Source organism: Pan troglodytes, chromosome 13 (genome assembly GCF_028858775.2).
Source record: "Pan troglodytes isolate AG18354 chromosome 13, NHGRI_mPanTro3-v2.0_pri, whole genome shotgun sequence".
Classification (NCBI taxonomy): domain Eukaryota; kingdom Metazoa; phylum Chordata; class Mammalia; order Primates; family Hominidae; genus Pan; species Pan troglodytes.
In genome coordinates this window covers 34,371,797-34,396,362 of record NC_072411.2, presented here as the reverse complement: position 1 = coordinate 34,396,362, position 24,566 = coordinate 34,371,797, and the positions used below count along the sequence as shown (strand labels likewise).

Below are 24,566 nucleotides of genomic sequence, written 5' to 3'. Positions count from 1 at the left end.
AATGTAAATATTTCAAATAAAATTAAATTGCAGATAACTAAAAAAAATAAAAAATTCAAAGCTCATTAACCTCGCTTTTACGGTCCTCTAGAAAAATCCAAACATGTCTTCTGAAGCTGACACTAAACACATCAAGAACTAAGGCAATCGATGGAAACTATCTGAATTCAAATCTCAGCTCAGGCCCTTACCACCTGGGTGACCTAAAGGTAAACCACCTATGCTGTGTGTCTCTTTGCTTTTCTTTAAGATGGGAATGGTGGCACCCAACCCAGCCTCAAAGGGCTCTTGTGAGGATTAAATATGTTAATTCATATCAAACTCAGAATGATCAGCACTCAATGTTTAAATACTATCTTTATTACTCATGCCCAAGTTCTCCCTCATCCGTTTCTGCATTTATTGAACAAATATCAGGGCATCTTCGAGCAGAATTTGCCAATGAATGAAGGAAATATCGTCTCCCCTGGGAAGAAAGGATGATAAGTACTACTCAGGTGAGACTCCGCTGCCAAGTGCCAAAGGGTTATTCCCTCCTTCTCCCTGCAGCCTTTTTCAAGAAGTCAAGGCTAAAGAAGGAAAGGAGGATGGGAGAAATCAGAACTCCTGCATGAATTACAGTGGACTGCCCAGACAGCCCGGAGTGATCCTCTCCTAAAGAAAAATCTCTCAGTGATCAGAAAAGGGCCAGGGATACTCTGCAGCTGGAGCTCTGACCCCATCCTGGGCTCACAGAAGCTTTCAGGGAACTGAGTCCTTCTCAGAAAATTAAAAAGTGCTAATAACAAGAGACCCATCTTCTACCACCTGTCAGGCTCTGTTCCAAGCCTTTTTATTTAACTCTCAAAAGAACTCCATTAGATAGATACTAGTACCATTTTAAAGAAAAAGAAACATAGGCAGAGAGATTAAGATACTCGCCTTTTATTATACTGCTAGGAAATGGCAGAGCTGGCTGATGGTCAGGGGAAAGGGCTGGGGGAGTACAGAACCCAGGAGATCCCCAGTCCCTGCGATGTAGGATCCCGGACCCCCGGCGCTAAGTGGAGATGCGCCAGCTGCCCCACACTGGAGAAGGCTCAAAGAAAACAAATCCCACCCTTCGCCGCAGGTGGATTCTCCTCCCCTAGAGCTACTGTCCAGTTGCTACTGGCCTCCAGCAAAACAAACATCAGTATGGACGGAAGGAGCAGGACGCAGGGCGGGGAGGGTCACCTTTCTGGGAGAAAAGAAGGCCGCGGCCTAGCGTACCTTGGGCGGAAGTGGCTCTCCCTACGGAGACCTCCTGGACTACGCTTCCCAGAATTCTCGACGGGATCAGGGAGACGGCCTCAGCCTCCTAGAGCGGAAGTTGCCCGACTACACGGGGCTCCCAAACTACACTTCCCAGAATTCCTAGAAAAACTCTCCACTCTCTGCCTGCCTAGGCAGGGTGCCAAGCGGAGAGCCTGGATCATATTTCACATGTGCCGGTCCCAAAGGAATTCCTTAACTCTCCCTTCCTGGAACCGAAATGCTTCCAAAGACAGAGAGCTCCTATATATATTTCTCTGTTTTCCCCAGAGGACCGTGCATGAAAGGCGCCTTTCCTGGCGCGTGTGTCTCTGACCCTGTGGATCTTCTGGACAATTCCCGGAATTTCTTGCAGGGCAGCACTTCCCCTTAAGTCGTCTCTTTCTCGTTTGGATAGTCAGTATTTGTATAGTCACTATTCTCTTTTGGTTAGCCGTCTAATTTTATACTGCTAGTCAAGCTCTACTCCCTTCCCCCTAGAGTTTGAATTTATTTTTCTTCAAACGCTACACAAACCCAAATAAACTCAACCAAAGCGGACTTTACCTACCTTCCTACCTACCCACCAAGAAAATATCCCACAAAGGAGAGAACGGAGAAGCTTGCAATACAGGAAGAAAAAACAAGAATTACAGAATGGAAGGGATGTGTGCGCTAAAAATGCAGGTACTCAAAGGAAATCGGGCTGATTTGTACTGGACACCGAATTTGAGGAATACAGGATCTCAACCTTTCTTTGACTGGATTACTTTTTTATTCCATTTTGGTGTGGACGCGTCTGAAACTGATAGTGCTGCTGCTACCTACCATAATGTGTTTGTTGCAAGATCCACAAGAACGTGGATGCCAAGAATCCACAAAAAAAACAGATGCAACCGTTGATGAGGCCATAAACAGAAACAGCAAGCGGTTCCCACGTTTCCTCTGCTTTAACTACTGATGATGAAATGCAAGTCATAAGGCAAATAGAAGGGCTGTACTGATACAGACAAAATGTTATTATTATGGGAAGGGATAAGTCCCTTGTAAAACCTTGAAATTTTTTTCTTCTTTGAGAAAAATCTATCACCTATTTTCACCCTGCTCTTGATATAGCAAATATTGTAAGTTGTCTTATGGAGGATGACTCAGGGAGGACGGTGAATGGGTTGACTCAATCCAGAAAAGGAAGAGGAAAATAAAAAGACATAACGACCAATCTGTGAAAACGCTCAGTGGCTTAAAAGACACTATTAAGAGAGGAGACTATTTGATTCTTTATTTAACTCCTTTCCAAGGAAATGTTTTTGAAAATCCATACGGTTTACATATTAAAGAGGGTCAATCTGATAATAGGTGATTTTTTTGAAAAAATGAAAGGAAAATTTAAAAATAAAAGGGACAGAATAATACTTTGTATACTTCCACTTCTAGTAATAAAAAAATGAGTGATTTGGAACAAACATGTAGCAGAGGAAAGGTGAGCAAACTTTTTAAATGTCAAAAGACATCAAAAGACAAGATAATGGAGAAATGGTGGGCCAAAATTCAGAAACAGTTGGGAGAGTCATGCATTTGGGGCTAATTTTCTCCTGGGGATGATGGTCTAGTCTAGGATCTGAAAAGCCTAGAATCTCTGCAGCACTTTTGACACCTATATGAAGCTGGGGGAAAGAAAGATTCTAGCAAAAATTAAAATGCACATCTTTTCAAGAGCACATAAGATTTGTACAAATGAGTAAAATGATATGGGATTTCAAAATACTGAAATACTATGTTTTCGAATACAGTGAAATTTGGCTAGAAATCAATAAAAATACAACTAAATGATTCATGTGTGCATTTAATAAATATTGTCTCATCTCCAAACCCACCATTCTTCACGCTGCTTTATGGGGCTGGAATGGGGGAGTCTGCAGCCAATCTTTCCCGACCTCTACACCCCCAATCTGGTTCTGTGTTCGGCAACTATTAGCAGAAGAGTATAGGGGTGGTGGGGGCAGGGAGATATACTGTATCCTGTGCCTGCCAGCCAGCAGTACTTTTTCTTGTAGCAACTGCCTAATTTTCAGTTTTTCTAACACTTCAATACCTATTTCATCATGGCTCTTTATAAACATTATTAAACAACTTCCCAAAGACTGATCCTTAGATGTCTAAGTGCTAAAACTGCAGGGCCCTGTTTCTGAGCTCAGAGACAGCAGAGCCAGCTGAACACTGGCCTCTCCTTAGAGGTCTGAGTTTCAGGTGAGCATGACCTTCCTCCAAGCTTCTAAGTTTTAGTAATTCCTGTCTCTTCACTTTGTTTCCTCAGACCTCAGGTGGTTGCTGCTTGCTGCAGTTGCTACTTCCTGCAGTTGCTACTTCCATCATATATTAGAGTTTTTTTTTTTGACAGAGTCTCGCTCAGTTCCCCGGGCTGAAGTGCAGTGGTGCCATCTCGGCTCACTGCAACCCCTGCGTCTCGGCTCCAAGCAATTCTCCTGCCTCAGCCTCCCAAGTAGCTGGGATTACAGGCATGCACCACCACTCCCAGCTAATTTTTGTGTTATCAGTAGAGATGGGGTTTCACCATGTTGGCCAGGCTGGTCTTGAACTCCTGACCTCGTGATCCACCCGCCTCAGCCTCCCAAAGTGCTGGGATTACAGGCGTGAGCCACAGCATCTGGCCCAGAGTTCTTTTTCTGCTCTTTCAGAAATCTAGCTACCAACTCTACAATATGCTAATTTTTCTTTTCAAATAATTCGTAAGGTTTCTATCTTCTAGGTGGACCCTAAATTATAAACTTGTTTAGAAATTAATCAAACCACTTTTAAGTAATCCATAGATCAAATAGTATGGCATTGAAATCTGGTGTCATCAGTGAATTCCACCAAATATTTAAAGAAGAAACCATGTTCATCTCAAAATTATTCCTCAGAATAACAAAATAGGAAACACTTTCCAACTAACTTTATGAGGCCACTATAATAACACTGACAAAATTTGTGAGAGGCTTCATTAGAATAGAAAATGACAGGTCTGGCCGGGCATGGTGGCTCATGCCTGTAATCCCAGCACTTTAGGGGGCTAAGGCGAGCAGATCATGAGATCAGGAGATCCAGACCATTCTGGCAAACACTAACACAGTGAAACCCCGTTTCTACTAAAAATACCAAAAAAAAAAAAAAAAAAAAAAAAAAGCCAGGTATGGAGGCACACGCCTGTATTCCCAGCTACTTGGGAGGCTGAGGCAAGAGAATCACTTGAACCTGGGAGGTGGAGATTGCAGTGAGCTGAGATCATGCCACTGCACTCCAGCCTGGGTAACAGAGTGAGACTCCATCTCAAGAAAAAAAAAAAAAAGAAAAGAAAAAAGAAAGAAAAAGAAAATGACAGGTCTATCTCGTCATAAATATACTTTCAAAAATCCTAAACAAAATGTTGCCAATCATATATAAGAGGGTAACACATCATGACCTAGGTATCAGAAACAGAAAAAAAAAGTTTGATTAATCACCCATTTGTCATAAGAAAATTTAGGCAACTAAGCAATAGTAAAGATCTACAAAAATGGCAACAAATACCAAAAGGAATAGTGAAATATTGAAAACATTTCCTCTACGATGGGGAACAAAATAATGATGTCCACTCCAACCATTTCTACTAAATACCACATTTGCTCCTTTATCCTGTAATCTTGCCAACTAATCTAATTAATTTTAATATTTTATGTGTAGATCTTTTGAATTTTATATGCATGCTCATGTTGACTTCAGATCTGCAACAAATGTGGCACTGCAGCACCATGGGAACAGGGCAAATATTCAACACATGTTGCTGTTAAATTGAATATTGTGAAATAAAACTGAAATTGACCTATACCTCCCACTACATGCAACAATCTAAGGCTGGTGGATGGTAGAGCCCAATTTGAAAATCATTTCTTATGACACTTAAATCTACTCAGTGTATAAACCCATAAGAAATGTGTACCAAAATACACATATAAGAATGTTCATAGCAGGATCATTCATCACAATGACAAGCTGAGAATACTTCAGATGTCTATCGATGATAGTATGGATAAATATTTTTTGTTATTTACACAAGGTAAGAGCAAGGACATTGAACAAACTTTAGCTGTACATGCAATACCATGATGACTCCCATAAATATGTTGAGCAAAATAACTAGACAAACCCAGTAGATGCAGCGTGATTCCACTTGTTCATTAGACATGCAAAATTCATCAGTAGGATGATTTTGGACACTTAAATAGTAAAAATATAAAGAAAAGCAAGGGAACCTTAAAACTTAGGGTAGTGGTTTCTATTCCTGGGGAAGAAAGCATCATGATGCTGTGAGAGTGGGGTGTTTGCAATTCTACCATGCTCCATTTTTGGCTGTGAGTGGTGATTATACAGCTGTTCATTTGATGTTCATACTTTCACATGTGTATTTATGATTTGGACACTTTTCTGAATGTAAGTGATATTTCAATCTGTAAAAATCAATGATATATGACCAACAAACTGTGGTACATCAATACGATAGAGTATTATTCAGCCATAAAAAGAAATGAGATATGAAGTTATGAAAACACATAGAATAACCTTAAATTCATATTGTTAATGGAAAGAAGCCAGTCTGTCAAAGCTACATACTGTAATTCAACTATATGATAATCTGGAAAAGGCAAAACTAAAGGTCAGTAAAGTGATCAGTGGTTGTTAGAGGTTCAGAGAGATTAATTGGTAGAGTACAGGGTATTTTTAAGCAGTGACACTATTCTGTATGATATGGTATGGTGGATATAGGATGTTATGCTTTGTCAAAACCCATGGAATGTACAACACAAAGAGTAAGCCCTAATGTCAACCACAGACTTTAGTTAATAATAATGTGTCGATATTGGTTCATTAGTTGTAACAAATATGCCACACACATGCAAGATGCAAACAATAGGAGAAATTGGGCAGGGGAAAGGAGAGCACATGGGAAATATTAATACTTTCTCTGCAATTTTTCTGTAACCCTAAAACTGCTCTTAAAATAAAGTCTTTTTTAAAAAATCAATGATATGTTTCAAAGGAAACTGAATATATGGCATAGAACTTTTTTCAGAACTTAGAGGGAAGGGCTAAAAATAATGAGAAACTCTATAATGAATATGAACATATTGATCAGGTGTATCTTATAAGCTAATGAGAAAAAATGAGGACTAGAGAAGGAAGCAGATTGTAATAAATAAATCATTAAAAGAGAATAAACAATTTATCCAAATGGGCAAAATCACATATTGGAAGGAGGAGAAGAAGATGGAGGAGAAGTGGGTGGAAGGCCAGGGTGTGTAGGAGGAGAAGTAGGAGAGGAAGAGTAAGAGAAAAAGGAGGAAGAGACTCCTAGGGATGCACTTGTAGACACTGAAAATTTTTTTTAATGGCAAGGCTGAAGACTAAAGAATTGAGTCAATTTCAAAGGAATGAAAAAATAAGCTTTTCATTTTAATTATTGTCTGCAACATTAAAAGTAGTAATAAAATATAAAAATAATCTATGGGGTTTTGAGATGAAAAGATTGATCCTTCTATGGTCAGAGAATGTTTTGTTCATGTGCACTATTGTTGGCATACAAGATTCAGTTGTGAATCACTTCTAAATTCTTTCTGGAAAATATTCTTCAAGACATATTACAGGCCTTTGGCAACAACACAGATAAAGCTTCCACAGACCGTCTTCCTAGTTTATTTACATAGAAATACTGAATAAAATGTGAACATAAAAATATCATTTATTTGAATAGGGGAATGTTTGAGGGCATACATATTAAAAATAGAAAGAAAAAACCAAACAGATATTATTTATTTGTTCCATTATATCCCCCACTACCCACTCTCATTTTCTCTCCTGTAGCATCAGTAGCCAGGTCGATCTGTTTAATGTGTGCCTGTTGCTGGTATGTCTTTTTGGCAAATGTATGGAATTTCGGATGCATATATATATATCTTGTGTTATAAAACTCTGTTAAAATTTTTCACTCAAAACTAGGTTTTTCTCAATATTTTACTAAAAATTTTTTTTTTGAGACAGGATCTTACCTTGTCACCTAGGCTAGAGTGCAGTGGCATGATCACAGTTCACTGCAGCCTTGACCACTTGGGCTGAAGCCATCTTCCCACCTCAGGCTCCAAAGTAGGTGGGACTATAGGTGTGCCCAACCACACCTGGCTTTTTTTTTTTTTTTTTTTTGCTAAGATGGGGTCCCACTATGTTGCCCAGGCTGGTCTCAAACTCCTGGCTTCAAGTGATCCTCCCACCTCGGCCTCCCAAAGTGCTGGCATTATAGGCAGGAGCCACTGTGCCTAGCTCTGAAATTTTATACCATAAAGAAGAGTTGGAAGAATTATACAGTAGTCACCCATATATTCTCAGCTTAGATTCTAAAATTAGCAACATTTATGTCTTAGTCATCCATCTAGCTATCTTACTTATTACTTATCCATCAGAACATTAGCATTACCTGACAGATTCCCCCATGACACTTACCAGTCAATCTCTAACCCCTTCCCCCAGTGGCAACCACTGTTCCACTTTTTCACCATAAATTTTACTAATTTTAGAATATGAAATATATGGAACCATATGGTAAGAACTCTTCTGCATTACAATACTTTGAATAGTGTTTTTCAGATCCATCCATGTTGACACACATATCAGTCATTTGATCCTTTTTATTACTGAGTGATGTTCTATTGCATGAATATATGTCTTTGGAAACTTGCTTACATTTTAATTGTCTAAATATTTTTATGAATAAAGATCCTGCAGCATACAGGATATGACCACAAAAATCCTTCTATGGTCAGAGAATGTTTTGTATTTTTGTGGTCATATGCTTTCTTTTCTCTGGAATAAATATCTATGATTAGAATTGCTTGGTGTGTTTAACTGCTTAAGAAAACACCAGATCATCTCCCAAAAGATTAATTTTACACTGTCTCCCAAAATATATGCAATTTCTGATTGTTTTGAATCCTAATAAGCATTTGCTGTTATTAATATTTCCTTTTTGAGACGGAGTTTCACTCTTGTCATGCAGGCTGGAGTGCAGTGGCATGATCTTGGCTCACTGCAACCTCTGCCTCCTGGGTTCAAGCAATCCTTCTGCCTCAGCCTCCCGAGTAGCTGGGATTACAGGCACCTGCCACCATGCCTGGCTAATTTTTGTATTTTTAGTAGAGATGGGGTTTCTCCGTGTTGGCCAGGCTGGTCTCGAACTCCTGACCTTGGATGATCCGCCCACCTCGGCCTCCCAAAGTACTGGGATTACAGGTGTGAGCCACCGCGCCTGGCCTGCTATCAGTATTTTTAATATCTGCCATTCTGGTGGTTGTGTAGTTGCATCTCTCTGCAGTTCTCATTTGCTTTTTCCTGATGACCAATAATGTCACACTTCTTCACAGGCTATATTAACAATTTGTATGTCTTCCTTTGTAAAGTAACTGTTCAAATTTTGCCCATTATAATTGAGATGTTGGGCTCTTTAATATTGAATTGTACACGTCTTTATACATTCTGGGTGTCAGTCAGTCTGAAATTTGGGCAGAGTTTAATGTAGAATAAGGGGCAATTCTTTGCTTGACATCTTTTTCCCAGGATTTCTTCCCTCACTTTCCAGGTCCTGTGGTCACCTCAATCTCTGTCATCTAGATCTTCATGCCAGTGGATACTACAGAAGCATCCACAGATTCAATGAAACAGGGATCAAAAATATTCAGAGAAAAATACAAATTAGCAACACAACAATAAAAATAACACAAATAAAAAATGCAATATAGTATGACAACTATTTACAGGGCATTTTTATTGTATAGGGATAGAAATAATTTGAAGTATGCAGGGTGATATGAAAAGGTTACATGAGAATATTATGGCCATTTTACATAACAGACTTGAGCATCCACGGATTTTGATTTCCATAAGGGTCCCTGAACCAATTCCCCACCGATACCAAGGGACTACTGTATTCAGGATTTTTTCACTTAGTTCATGAAGGATATTCATCTGTAGTTTTCTTTCCTTGTAATTTCTTTGTCTTGTTTGGTATTATCAGATTAATGCTGGACTCATGAGACAAGCTGGGGGTGGGTGGGTGTTCCCTTCTCTTTTTGTTTCTGGGTTTATTTAAAATTCAAATCTTTACTCTTTAAATGTTTAGTAGAATCCACCAGTGAATTCATCTCAATATTGTTTTTTTTATTGTTGTTGTTGGAAGGCTTTATCTACTAAATCAGTTTTGAAATATATATCAGGCCAGGCAGGTGCAGTGTTTCAAGCCTGTAATCCCAGCACTTTGGGAGGCCAAGGTGGGCAGAGCGCTTGAGCCCAGGAGTTCAAGACCAGCCCAGGCAACATGGTAAAAACCCATATCTACAAAAGATAGAAAAAATTAACTGTGCATATATATATATGTGTGTGTGTGTAAAAATTGTATGTATGCACACACATACATACACGCAAGTATCTAGGTTATCCATTCTTCCTGAGTGAGCTTTGGTAGTTTGTGCCTTTCAAGTAATATTCCATGTCATGTAAATTGATGAATTTATGGACAAAGAGTTGTTTGTAATGTTCCCTTATAATCCTTTTAATATCCGCAAAATTTGTAATAACATTCCCTCCCTCCTGATTTTTGTTTTCTTCTTTTTCCCTGTGGGTGAGTCAGTTGAAAGGTTTATAAACTATATTGATCTTCTCAAAGAATAAGGTTATGATTTTATTGATTTTTAAAGATTGTTTTTCTGTTTCCAATTTCATTGACTTATGTAGCTGCCACAAAATTTCACTCTATCCTCTCCAGGACCCAGCTGGGCTCAAGAATTAAATTAGCATAACACAGATTAACCGAACAGCAGGCAAATTTATTTAATACAAGTCTTACATGTGACCAGAGCCTTCATTACAAAATGAAGCTCCAAATAAAAAGTCAGTTATGTATACACTGTAGTGAACAAAGAATAGTAAGTTGTTAAGAAGCAATTGGGCCAGGCCTGGTGGCTCACGCTTGTAATCCCAGCACTTTGGGAGACAGAGGCAGGAGGATAGCCTGTAGCCAGGAGTTTGAGACCATCCTGGTCAACGCAGTAAGACCGCATCTCTACAAAATAAAAATAAATTAAATTTTTTTAAAAAAAGAAGCAACTAAATCATGCAGACAGGCTTGAAAGATGTTATTTTAAGGTGGTCTGTACAGAATTCTTTTGGGCTTGACTTCTCATTTTGAGGAAAAGTATATTGCTCCTTTTTTTCCAGTATAAGGAGTGGATCTTCTTTCCTCCTTCCCACCCTCCCTCCTTCCTTCCTACCTTTTCCCACAGATGTGCTAGCAGAATGTGCTAATTAGTAAATATCTTCTGCCCTGAGAAGAGAGATGACACAAAAAGAAGAAGGATGCTAAGTCATACTCAGTTAAGATTCTGCTGCTAGGAGCCAAAGAGTCATTCTTTCCTCATTCCTGTGACCATCTGCGAGAAACCAGAACTGTATCTCCCTCCTGCACGAATCACAGAGGACATCCCCATACAGTAGCCTGGAGTGATTCCCGCCCCACCCCCCACCCCCATCCCCACACCCCCACCCTCACTTTTTTAAAAAGGGAATCCAGGAATTGTCCTGCTTCCTGTAAGGATCAGAAAGAAGGGGCAAAATAGCACTGCAGGTGGAACTCTGATCCCTTCCCAGGCTCACAGAAGCTTTCAGGTAACTGGGGCTTCTCGGGAAATTAAAAGAAAATTAATAAAATGAACCACACTTACCACCTTTTACTTGTGACTATCTCATTTAATTCTCCACTGAACTGCATCGGTTTGGTACTTCTATTCCCCTCATGTTACATAAAAGGAATGCTAGGCACATACATTTTGAATTACTTCCCAATTTCACACCCCTAGAAGGTGGCAGAACTGCCTGGTCAGTCCTGGAGCAGGAACAGAGCGCACAAAATACAAGAGATCCTCAACCCGCCAAGACCAAATTCTGCAAACTCGACAAAGGGTCACTCACCTGGGGCCCAACCCCATCTTCCACTGCTAGCCACGGATGCTCTTCTTGAAGACAAGGAGGGCCACCGCCAGGCTAAACGAAACATTGCTGTCTCAGGCCTCACTCAACTTCCTGAAACGAATGATGACCTCACTTTCATGGAGCAGAAGTGACTGTACTTACCCACAATTCCTGGATTATAACCCCAGAATCCCCAATGAGATAATCGTCACAGCCATGCCCTCCTGTAGCGGAAGCCTGGCCGCCTACACAGAGCTCCAAGGTTACTGCTCCCAGAATCCTCGCAAAGAATTGGCAATGTCGTTGCCTTTCTCTGGCGGAGGGCTGGCTACTACCGTTTGAATTTGGAATGTATGTCACACAATTCTAGAGCAGAATGCAAACTCAGCACTGTCTTCTTTGAACCAAAATGTCTCCAAAAACAGGATTCTAATTTATACTTAATATTTCCCCCAGAAGCCCAATCATTAAAGCCACCTTTCCTGGAACAGAAGTGTTTTTGACGCCGTGAATCCTTTGGACCAGTTTCCAGAATCCTCTTCAGGTAGCACTTCTCACCAGCGTTTCCCTTTTTATTTTGGATAACTAGGTTCAGTCCGAATCATTCTATCTCACTGGTCAAGCTCAGCCTTCTTTTTCCTTATTCTCATTTTTTTTCTTTCACATGTGACAAAACAAGTGTATTTGAACACCGCTCCCACCCTGTCCCCCACCCAATTCCCTTTAGTAGAGAACACAGTTTGAAATGAAAAGGAGGCATAAATTATAAAGGGGAAGATATGTGTGAGCTAAAAATGCAGAACTTAGAAACTGGGCACGAATGTAAGGAACACAAGATCTCAAACCTACTTTGACTGGATTTTCTACTTTAATCCATGTGTGTTGGATGCATCTAGAACTCTTGGCGGTGTTATCAGATATTAGCTATTCATTCCATGATACAAGAACCCACAAGAAGGTCATGCAAAGTTTATTAAAGTATAAAGCAGAAGCAGCAAAAGCTTTTGGGTGTTCCTTGACTTTAATTGTTCATTGTAAAACATGGCTCATGAGGCAAATGAAAGGAGGTGTGTTCATGTGGAGGAATTATTATAATATGAAAAGAGATAAATATATAAAAATTTGAAATTTCTTTTTGTTCAAGTTCAAATATCACATCACCCACTTCCACCCTACTCTTATTATCATAAATACAATAATAACTGTATTTCATTCAGGTGAGTCAATTGACAGTTGGACGCAAATCCAGAAAATCCAACAAATAAAAATACACGAAGGTTCTGCTTACCACTTTTCTTCTGGACAAGAACTAAACATTTTCATACCTTTATATTATGAAAAATTTCAAACATTAATAGAAGTAAAGAGTGAAGTATTCCATCACCTCATCACCCAGATTCAGCAATTTTCAACATGTGCCACACTTCCTTTATCAATATTGTCTTTCTGCCCTTTTTGTTATTGTAATTTTAAAACAAAATCATAACACTGTATTATTTTCCCCCTAAACACTCCCATGCATACTTCAAAGAATTACATTTTCTAATATAACAAAAATACAACTATCACACTGAAGAAAGTTAATAATTCCTTAATATTATTTTATACTCTACAAAACGAAACTTCAAATTTTCCAGTCATCTCAAAAATACCCATTCTTTGCATGTGATTGTTTTCTCTCTTGAGTCTCTTTCAATGTGGAAGAGTATCCCCCCTTTGATCCACTTTAAATTCATGCTTTTGGCCTATAGAAGACATCAGGTCAGTTGTCAAGTAAGATGTCCCACATTATGGATTTTTTAAAATGTTTCATTATGCTGCCATTTAACATTTTCTTGAATATCTTTTGTGGCACTGGTAAACTACAATTTAGATTTAGAGAGCAGATAAGATTAAGGTTCATCGTTTTCGGCAAGAATACTTCTCCATAGGTAGGTTTATTTTGGCCTTGTTCAGTAGCATCACCTCCTTAGTGCAGATCACAGCACATTCTTGAATATTACTGTTTCCTACAGCACCTAAGATACTACACCTCAATCATGCACACAAATGTCCATTAGAAGAACAAGGTTCAAAGAGTTTGAGGGAAAGGGTGAAGATTTTAAGAATCAAAATTTTTTCTCTTTCAATTGCTAATCTCATCCTATTAAGCATCCATAGTCTTGCAAAATGTGAAAGAAAAATAAATCTCGGGACCCCCAAATCACTAAGCCAAAGGGAAAAGTCAAGCTGGGAACTGTGTCAGGCAAACCTCCCATTTTATTACTTAATAAGATAGCTATAAAGAAGAAAAAGCTACATACCTCCTTCACAATTTGTCGACAAGGAAATTCCCTGTGGGCCTGAACATCTTTATCCAAAAGCATTTCTGTTGAATTTCACCCTGGTAATGTAAATTGATAGCTTATCTTCACAGGTGTGGGACAAAGTCATTCCTCTGTTCACCTGAAACAAATGCATATCTGATTGCTTCCTCTTCCCTATTGTTTCTGTAATAATGCATATTCACTAAGCAACATTAAGACCTAAGTCACTATTCGTCTACCCACCTCTCACGTGTGAGTTTTGTATTCAGTAAAAGCCTAATCAGAGCCTCAAAATAATGCCACTGTTTGTCTCTTATCTACCTATGATGTAGAAGCTCCCACTCCCATTTGAGATTGTCCTGCCTTTCTGGACTTAAGCAATGTATAACTTAAACATACTGTTTGATGCCTGATTTCTCCTAAAATGTATAAAATCGAGCTGTGCCCTGACCACTTTGGGCACATGTCGTCAGGACCTCCTAAGGCTGTGTCACAGGTGCGTACTTAACCTTGGCAAACTAGATGTTCTAAATGGGTTGAGACCTGTCTCACATACTTTTGGGTTCACAAAAGTATGCTTTAGTGAACACCCATGTCCATTTGTTCTTGATCTTTAAGTGAGTGCTACCATAATATAAATTCCTTGAATGGGGACCCTTGAATCTAAGAGTATGCACAGTGCATAGAGTCATATTACCAACCCTATCTCCAAACAAGTGATCTGACTGACTGAGCCAATACTATTTGGGAGCCTTTTCCCCAAAAATAGATGCTATGAATTGAAATATCCCCTTTCATGGCATGTTTAAAATACTTCTACCATTGCACATACCGACTTATCAAAGTTATCTGATCTCTGATCTCTGCACCTCTAAAGCAATGCTTCCCAGCCAAGGTCACATACACTGAGAAAGTGTCTCACAAATAACTTTTAAGTGATAACTGATACCAAATCTGATGTTATTTAAAAACAAAAACAGAGGCAAGTCAATATTCCTCACATAATAGCATCACTGGTGCCTGAACTGAAGTTTGCTGTCTAGAGTAGGAGACCAAAAGATGATTTTAAAGCTGCTGGGCCAGGTAATATACTTAACCTGTAGCCTTTGGGACATATGCTATTGACTGGCTCACAGAGCATCCATTCATAATCCCTTTGACCCTGCATGTCTCTTCTATAAAATAATGGGGGAAAATCAAAATACTTTCTTAATGTTCCTTAAGTCTACGGTTGTCATAGGACAATATTTTGAACAATTAGATGTAAGTGTAAGTCTTCTGTTTATACTAGAAAGAAGAGAAAAGATATGGTTGGTATTGAGGATATGAGATGAAGAAGGGATATTGAAAATGCAATAGGATCAATGAATTGTACAAATTGATGAAGTCAATATCACAGTAAACCACAGGAAGATCTGGCAAGAGAATATGTAGAGCAGAGTGTAATGCCTTAAATGGAGACTATGGAGGGATGACAGCTATTGCTAATTTAAGGCCTATAGTATGACCATGGAAATGAGTACCCCAAGTAGGATAGACAAAAAAGATGAACAGAGGCATGGAAGTCAGCATATATCTCTTAACTTGTAAAACATTTCATATATACATAAAATTATGAGAATAATTTTTAAACACATCCCAGATGCCCAGGTTTAACAAGTGCACATTCACTCAATTCAGTACAACACAATCATTAAAGATGAACTTTATGAAGAATGTGGGAAACAGCAAAATTAACTTATGGTATATTACTAACTGAAATACTAATTTAAAATTTACACATTATTTAATAAAAAGCAAATATCTATATACGTATAAAATAAACCAAAATGAAAATGTTTACATGAGGGTGGTGCTAGCAGGATTATAGTAGTCCTAACTTAGTTCTGAACTTACTTGTAATGAGGTCCTGCCACTTAAAAAAAATAAAGTTCCAGACCCTTTTAAAAAGTCACATTTATTGAAGTGCAATGTACATACATTATAAAGTCTACTATTGTTAAGTGTATAGTTCAATGAGTTTTAACAAATATGTACAGACATGTAACTACCAACACGATCAAGTTACACAATATTTCCAACGCCACAAAAACTTCCCTAGGAAGCGGCAATGCTGATTGGTGGGTCCAACAGAAGGGCTATGGGAGTACAAGACCCAAGAAACCATCAAACCCAATGATGCAAGACCCTGCCTCATTCCCCAACCTGGGACTCAGAAACCTCCCCTAACACTAGAAAGCTCTACTGAGTCGAGGGAAACGCAAACACTTCCAATCCTAATCCTCCACCGGCTGCCACTTTTCCTCCTCAAGACAGAGGGCCTTGACCATCTTTGGTCCCTCACCCAGGCTGAGGAGGCGCAGAAGCGTCGCTGGGGCTCAAGTCTCACATGCAGCATGATGGCCGCAACTTTCCCTGGAGCGGAAGTTCCTGCGACTCACTTCCCAGAGTCTGGAGTCACACGAGAGGGCCACACCCTGTACTCCCGAAGAGGAAGTGTTGTCGACTATATGAAACGTCTGACCCACACTTCCCAGAATGTTTAAGCGGAACGACGACAAGGACTCCACCAGCCTGGGTGAAAATACTTCCGACTACAGTTCCCAGAATGCCCAGCACGCTAGTGCTTCCGCCTTCCTGCAGCTCATTCTGTTGGTTCAGCGCGTTCAAACTGAAGGTCACTTCTCTAGCGCGATGAGCGCTTGGGCTTTTTATTTTTGTAATTTTTTTCCTCAAGAAAAAACGAGCATGTGGAAATATAAAGAAAATATAACTATTTGGGGATAAAAGCGAAGGTTTTAGTATGAAAAGAAACACACTTTAGCAGAAAAGTGATGAGTATGAGAAGAAACAAGATTCTAAAAGGGAGTTGGGCTGTCCACTGGACATAACCATAAGGAATATGGAATCTCAGACGTGGTTTAACTCCGTTGCCTCTTTATATGTGCCTATACTCATCTAGACCTCTGCTTATGCTATCTGGCATGGACAATTGATTTCAAGATGCCAAGAATCCACAAGGAATTCCAAGGACAAATCAGTCTTGAAATCAAGCACAGAAAGAGCAAGTTGTATCTGAAAAATGAAGGAAGCTGTACTGGCAGGAAATTTAGAAAATATGATATGGAAAATGGCTCCTGTCTTGAAATTTTTTTGCGTTCAAATCAGGCTTGGAATTGGCTATTCCTCTGTTGCCCGTTGACCTCACATATTTAACATGAACGTATCTTTTTCTACAAACCTATTTAAGCCGTGTGAATTTATGGTTATTCAGGAAGAGGTGGGTAGGTTGAGATGGGAGACGGACTCCAGATAACTATAACAAGTCAAACTACAGGAAGTATGTACTTACCACTTTCCTTCTGGGCAGGAAAAAAATTTTTTAATGAAACTTTCGATATTAACACAAAAAGGCGGAGCTTGCAGTGAGCTGAGATCACGCCACTGCTCTCCAGCCTGGGTGACAGAGGAGACTCCATCTCAAAAACAAAAAAGAAAAATTAAAAAAAGAAAATGATAACATGAAACACCAAATGCGCCTACCCTAAATTCAACACTTCCCAACATTTTGCCATACAGGCAATATCTATGACTACTGAATTTTGTTACTGAAATATTTTAAAGTAGATCCCTGGCCTTATCCCTTCCCAATACTATTTGTATCACTTAAAAATAATGATGTTTTAACATAACCACAAAATCGTTACCTCATGAAATAAAATTAACAATTCTTAGTATTATCTAATATGCATCCCAATTTGAATCCTGTTTTTTTGGGGAAAAGTACTTTTACAGCTGGTTTATTCCAGTCATTATCCGAATATTTTGATCCATTTTATTTGATTGTTATCTCACCAAGAAGTCATTTACTCTAAAACTATGCCCCCACCCCGACCCTCCCACACACAGCACTACCACCACCATTTTTTATTTCCTTGAACTGAACTGCTGGGGAAATAAAAATGTCAAATTAGGTGTCTAAATTCTGGATTTGTCTAAAGGCATCGCCATATTTTCTCCTCTGCTCTTTTAAATGTTCTGTAAAGTAGAAATTTGATGTAAAGTCTAGATTAAATACAAGTTATTGGTTTTTGCAATACTTCATAGAAGGGACTGGAAATAATGGAAACAAAAACCATATTCTCTTCAACTAAAGTCAATGCAAATCCTCAGCAAGTTTCCCTCTGAAGAGAAAGACAAAAATAAATAACAGCATATATGCAAAAAGAGACAGATTAAAATATGGAAACCATCATAACAAATCAGATTCTAGACTGAGTACAATGGCTCATACCTGTAATCTCCAGCACTTTGGGAGGCTGAGGTGAGAGGATTGCTTGAGCCAAGGAGTTTGAGACCAGCCTGGGCAATGCTGTGAGACCTTGTCTCTGCAAAAAATCCATTAAGATAAGCTAGGTATTTGAGACCACTTTTATCTCAAAAAAAGTTTGAGGTGGAATTTGCCAATTCCTTAAGGTAAAAACCTGAGAAGCTGATAGTTGGAGTCTAGGACCTGCCAAAGATGGGGTGGATAACCATGGTTTAAAAAATCACTTGGGGCACGGTGTCTCATGCCTGTAATCCCAGCACTTTGGGAGGCCAAGGTGGGCAGATCACATGGTCAGGAGATTGAGACCATGCTGGCTAACATGGTGAAACCCTGTCTCTACTAAAAATACAAAAATTAGCCGGTTGTGTTGGCGCACACCTGTAGTCCCAGCTACTCAGGAGGCTGAGGCAGGAGAATCACTTGAACCCGGGAAGCAGAGCTTGCAGTGAGCTGAGATCGTACTACTGCACTCCAGACTGGGCTACAGAGGGAGACTCCGTCTCAAAAAAAAAAATCACTTGGGTTTTGTGTATGGAACACCAAAGGGCTGCATCCTAGGTGTAAAGTTGAATGGGAAGTAGGCCCAACTTGGCGGGTATTCAAACCCAAATCCAAGTCAACTCAATCCCTGACCCTGTATTGCTTGTAAATCTGGCAGAAATAAATAAAATCCTCTATAGAGATCCTAAGCATCCAATTATTTTTTAAACATTTTATTTTAAAATAATCACAGATTCATATGAAATTGAAAAGACAGTAGAAAGAGGTCCCACGTACCCTTCACCCAGTTTCACCCAATGATTATACTGTCCTTAATTAAAATACAACATCAAAACCAGGGAATTTTAATTTTCTTATAATTTTGTCTTTCAGTTTTGTTTTGTTTTGTGTTCACTTATGGCTGATAAATTTTCACTATCACTGGCAACAATAATTGGGAATTTTTTATTATCTTGTTTTTAAAGTGACTATCAGTGCTGCTCCCAATGTTCTCAACTTTTTAAGAAACTGTCCTTGTCAAAAGGCTTATAGTCTTAGACAAATTTATATGATACATTTCTTCAGCTGCTGCAAAATATGATTCAACCAACTTATCATCAGTAAATAACTTTTCTTGCTTGATTAACAGATTAGCCACTCTAAAACTTACTTTGGTTATAGCCTCATTTTCATTTGTTATTTCATAAAAGTAATTCTGCTTTGATAAGATATTCCATTTTAAATTTTTTATTTTTGGCCATAATTATCTGTGATTTGGAAATATTGGGATAAGTTTTTAATCTGGCAGTATTAATGTTATAATTTTTCTTCTTGTACAGCTGTTACTGCATAACAAACACAATAGTCAGCCATCAGATTCTATAACAAAATAATCCACACTTTACTATACCTTAAAAGCATGACATTCAAAATTTGATTTTCTCTTCTTGTTTTGACATGACGAATATGCAAAATAAATAAAATATCATAGTAGAGTAATACATATGACACTCAAAAATCTGTTAACTTGTAATAACTGTGTTACTGTGATTTATGATACACTGAGTAGAAGTATGAAGTGATGAGAGCATTATATATGGTCTCTATCATAAGTACACAACTGTACCAATATAACAGGAAAACAGCCATAGACAATATGTAAACAAATAAGCATAACTGTGTTTCAACCAAAAGTTATGAATGCTGAAATTTGAATTTTACATACTTATCGTATGTCATAAAATATTCTTCTTTTGATTTTTTTGACTATTTAAAAATGTAGGCTGGGTGTGATAGCTCACACCTGTAATCCCAGCACTTTGGCAGGCCAAGGAGGGCAGAATGCTTGAGCTCAGGAGTTTGAGACCAGCCTGAGCAACATGGTAAAACCCCATCTCTACAAAAATGCAAAAAATTAGCTGGACATGGTGGTGCATGCTTATAGTCCCAGCTACTCAGGAAGTTAAGGTAAGAGGATTTTTTGATCCCAGGAGGTTGATGCTGCAGTGAGCCAAGATCATGTCACTGCACTCCAGCCTGGGCGATGGAGTGAGACCCTGTCTCAATAAAAAATGTAAAAGCCATTATTACTTCATGGGGGCATACAAAAACAGTCAATACACCATATTTAACCATTAGGCCAGAATTTCCCAGCCACTGGCTTACTCCATCTTACCCAGAACCAGAATTCCAAATTGATCTATAAAGTCAACACAGTATCAATCAAATTTAGAGCAGGCTTTTTGCAGAAACTAATATTAAGATTTACATTGATATGCAAAAAACAGCCAACTAAAAAAACTAGAATAGTCAAAATTGTTTTGAAAAGGAAGAACATCATTAGAGGAATAACAGTATCAGATTTCAAAACTTATTGTAAAGCTCCTGTAGTCAAGACATAGTGAAAGCTTAACAATATTTATATAAATCAGTGGAACAGAAGTGATTCCAGAAAATACAGCCAAGTATATATGATCAGTTTATTTTCAGTGCAGCCACAAAGGTAATTCAATGGGAGAAAGTTGTTTCAAAAAATAGCGCTAGAACAACTGGACACCTATTCGAAAATTATGAACCTCAACACTTACCTCACGTCATACACAAAAAGAACTCAAAATAGGTAACAGACCTAAATGAAAAGCTAAAACTACAAATGTTATACAAGAAAATATAGGAGAACATTTTCAAAACCTTGGGATAGGCAAAAAAAGATTTCATAGGCAAAAAAGAGCACAAAATCTAATTTAAAAAGATAAACCAGAACTTCATCAAATTAACTTACTCTCTTAAAAACATTAACAAAATGAAGAGGCAAGCTAAGACTAGGAAAAAATATTAATAATGTATTTATCTGAGAAAGGATTCGTATCTAGGCTATATTAAGAAATCTTACAACTCAACAGTAAGGAAACAAACCAACAAAAAACAAGCAAAACTTTCAAAAGTTCTTTTCCAAAGAAGATATAAAATGACCAATCAGCACATGATAAAATGACTGATAACCACATCATTACTTCTCAGGGAAATGCTAATTAAACCACAGTGAGATAACACTACAAATAATCCCAATGACTAAAAATCCCAAGTATTGGTTAGCATGTAGAACAAGTGATCTTGCATTGACTGCTAATGGAAGTATGAAGTGGTATAGTCATTTTTAGAAATGGTAAAGTTAAACATACACTTAGCATATTCGCTGTTACTTGCCTTGTACCAAAAGTATCATTCTTAAAGATGTGAGATAGTGGTTTGAGAATAAACAAAAATGGGCTGGGTATGGTGGCTCATACCTGTAATCCCAACACTTTGGGAGGCTGAGGTGGGTGGATCATGAGATCAGGAGACCATCTTGACCAACATGATGAAACCTCCTCTCTACTAAAAATACAAAAATTAGCTGGGCACGGTGGCGGGCTCCTGTTATGCCAGCTACTCAGGAGGCTGAGGCAGGAGAATCACTTGAACCCAGGAAGCAGAAGTTGCAGTGAACCAAGATCGTGCCACTGCATTCCAGCCTGGTGACAGAGCAAGACTCTATCTCAAAAAAAAAAAAAATGGTCAGAGATTTCGGTGATAAACATAAAAGATAGGAGACTCCAGGAATGGATATACCTAGTGTAGTATAAATGTGACCTTTAAGATCAGTAAATAAAAAAGGGACTCATCAATAAATGTTGAAAGCCTTGACTATCCAATTAGAAAAAATTAAAATTAGATTTGTGCCTGACACCACTTAAAACATATTCTTCATGTTTTGAAAATAATTAGTGCCTGGGAGTATGGGAAAGTTTTCTTTTAAAAAATCATTATACAAAAATTTCATAAACACATTGAAATTTTAACCACATAAATTTTTTTAGCTAAGTTGCCCAGGCTAGAGTGCAGTGGCTATTCACAGGCACAATTGTAGCACCCAATAGCCTCAAACTCCTGCCCTCAAGTGATCCTTCTGCCTCCCCAGTAGCTGAGACTACAGGTATGTTACTGGTATGTGCCACCCCACAGAGCCCAACCACATAAAGATTTTAAGTGAACAATAAAGTACCTCATTCTTTATGTTAATAGACAAGGACAGCCAATTCTTCATAAAGATAACATACACTTAGCTTATGACAGCAATTCAGCTCCTAGGTATTTACCCAAGAGAAATCCAAGCATATGTCTGCAAAAACACTAATACAAGAATATTCTTAGTAGCTTTATTCAAAATTTCCAAAACCTGGAAACAAATGTTCACCAACGTGAGAATGGGCAAACTGTGGTAATTTCCTGATTACTCTGAACATAAAAAGAAGACTGACAAGCATAATAATATAAATGAACTTAAAAACATTATGTTAAATGGTGGCAGCTTCTATAGAAAACAGAATGGCAGATCCTGAAAAAATTGAAAATACAATTACCGTATGATCCAGCAATTCCACTTCTGGGTATGTGTCCAAAAGAATTGAAAGCAAGGTCTTGAAGAGATATTTGTACTCCTATGTTCATAACAGCATTATTCACAGTAGCCGAAAAGTAGAAGAAACCCAAGTGTACAAAGGAAGAAAATTCTGACACATTCTACAACACAAATAAACTTTAAGGACATTATGGAAAGTTAATAAGCCAGTCACAAAAAGGCAAATACTGGGCCGGGCGTGGTGGCTCACGCCTGCAATCCCAGCACTTTAGGGGGCCGAGGTGGGCGGATCACAAGGTCAGGAGATCGAGACCATCCTGGCTAACATGGGGAAACCCCGTCTCTACTAAAAATGGAAAAAATTAGCCGGGCGTGGCGGAATGTGCCTGTAGTCCCAGATGCTCAGGAGGCTGAGGCAGGAAGATGGCGTGCGTGAAGCCTGGAGGCGGAACTTGCAGTGAGCCTAAATGGAACCACTGCACTCCAGCCTGGGCAACAGAGGGAGACTCCGTCTCAAAAAAAAAAAAAAAAAAAAAAAAAAAAAAAAGTCAAATACTGTATGATTCCATTTATGTGACCCAGAGAAGTCAAATGCATAGAGACACAAAGTATAGTGGTTGCCAGTGGCTGGGAGCAGGGGAAAATTGAGGGTTGCTGTTGAATGGGATAGAGTTTTAGTTTTGCAAGATAAAATGAGTTTTGGAGATTGGTTTTACAACAATATAAATGTACTTAACACTACTAAGCTACACACTTAAAAATGGTTGAGATGGTAAATTTCATGTTATGTATATTTCACCAGTAAAAAATTGTAAAAAGCTGAAAGCATTCCAGGTAGCTCTAGTTTGCCTATAAGATTAAGAGACATTTATTTCCATCAAAAACCAAGGATCTGAAAGTAACCAATTTATGAGCTCACAAGTTAGCCTGACAGTCTCACAGATGCTGGCACAAGACAAAAGACTCCTGGCTCTGAGACAAAGGACTTTATTAGCCACAACCACAGCAGTAGCCAGAGTGTCATTCTTTGCAATGGTTTTTGGCATTCTAATCCCATACAGTGACATGAAAGGCCAGGTGCCACAGGCCTAGCAGGCTGCATTGTAGGAATAGAACCTTAAGCTTAGGAAACCTGAATCTTTTATGATAGCCCGTGGGAATAAAACCACTGCCCTTCACCCTAGAGGGAGACACTGTCTTCACTAGAGTGGGCCATAAACAAATCTACTGCTCCAGAGGGAGACACTATATTTTTGTTCCCTAACATGCACCTTTGAAAAGACAGTAGGAAACAAAGATGACCAGTGTCTCCACTCAAAGACATGCAGAAAAAGAGAAGTAGATACTTAAGTAACCATAGTGTCTGCAGAAAAATAAAAGAAAAAAAATAAGGGAAGTAGATACAGAGAATGAGTGGGGAATGAGGAATAATAACTAATGTTACATTCTAATTCAAAGCCAGTTGACTTCAGAAGAAAAAAGCCAATTCTGGGGTTACATCTCCTCTGTGAGTGGTATGCTAATAAATGTTTAATAAATGGCTCTCCAGAAAGAAAAGTATGTACATTATAGAAGTTTACTATAAATTTTACTAACATAGAATGTTTTTAGAACACAATTTATAAACAATAATAAAATATGCAGTACTCTTTATTATAAATTACTAATTTAGAAAACCATGTTGAATGAAAAAAAGCCAAATACAAGAGTATCTCACAGTATGATTTCATTTATATAAAGTTCAAGAATAGGCAAAACCAACATATGGTGATAGAAACCAAAACAGTGATTATATCCTTTTTTGGAAAGAAATGAAGGGAAAGGGGCACAAGGGAAATTTTGGGGGTAAATAAAATGTTTAACATGTTGAATGGGCATTATTTACAAGGATATGTACATTTGTTAAAACAAATGTAGTTAAAGTCTGCACTTTATGTAAATGATACCTGAACAAAATGAGTTAAAAAAAAGACAAGACAGATCAGACATCTTTGGTAGCTGTTACTATGTGCTTCTATGGGCAGTCTAGTGGAGGCATAGCCACTGATCCCAGTCTGCCGGCTGCATGCTATTTGTATTTATTGTCTGCAATTGTATGAAGAACTAGTGTTAAGTAGCCAGTGAACCCAGCATCAGTTATTAAAATGACTATTATTTCTCCAACATATTTCAAGGCTGATAAACTGACTCACTGTATACCTGTGGATCTGTTTTTAGACTCCCTATTCTTTTC

The 24,566-nt window shown here is 38.4% G+C and overlaps 1 long non-coding RNA gene across 1 annotated transcript; it reads right to left on the bottom strand.

Annotated features, from left to right (window-relative positions):
- Positions 1-10,154: 10,154 nt before the first annotated feature.
- On the bottom strand, positions 10,155-16,968 carry LOC104005183 (uncharacterized). Its single transcript, XR_001716202.3, has 4 exons — positions 15,967-16,968; positions 13,620-13,761; positions 10,620-11,427; positions 10,155-10,411 (listed from the first exon to the last, which is right to left on the bottom strand). It is a non-coding gene; the product is annotated as an uncharacterized LOC104005183 (long non-coding RNA).
- Positions 16,969-24,566: the final 7,598 nt, after the last annotated feature.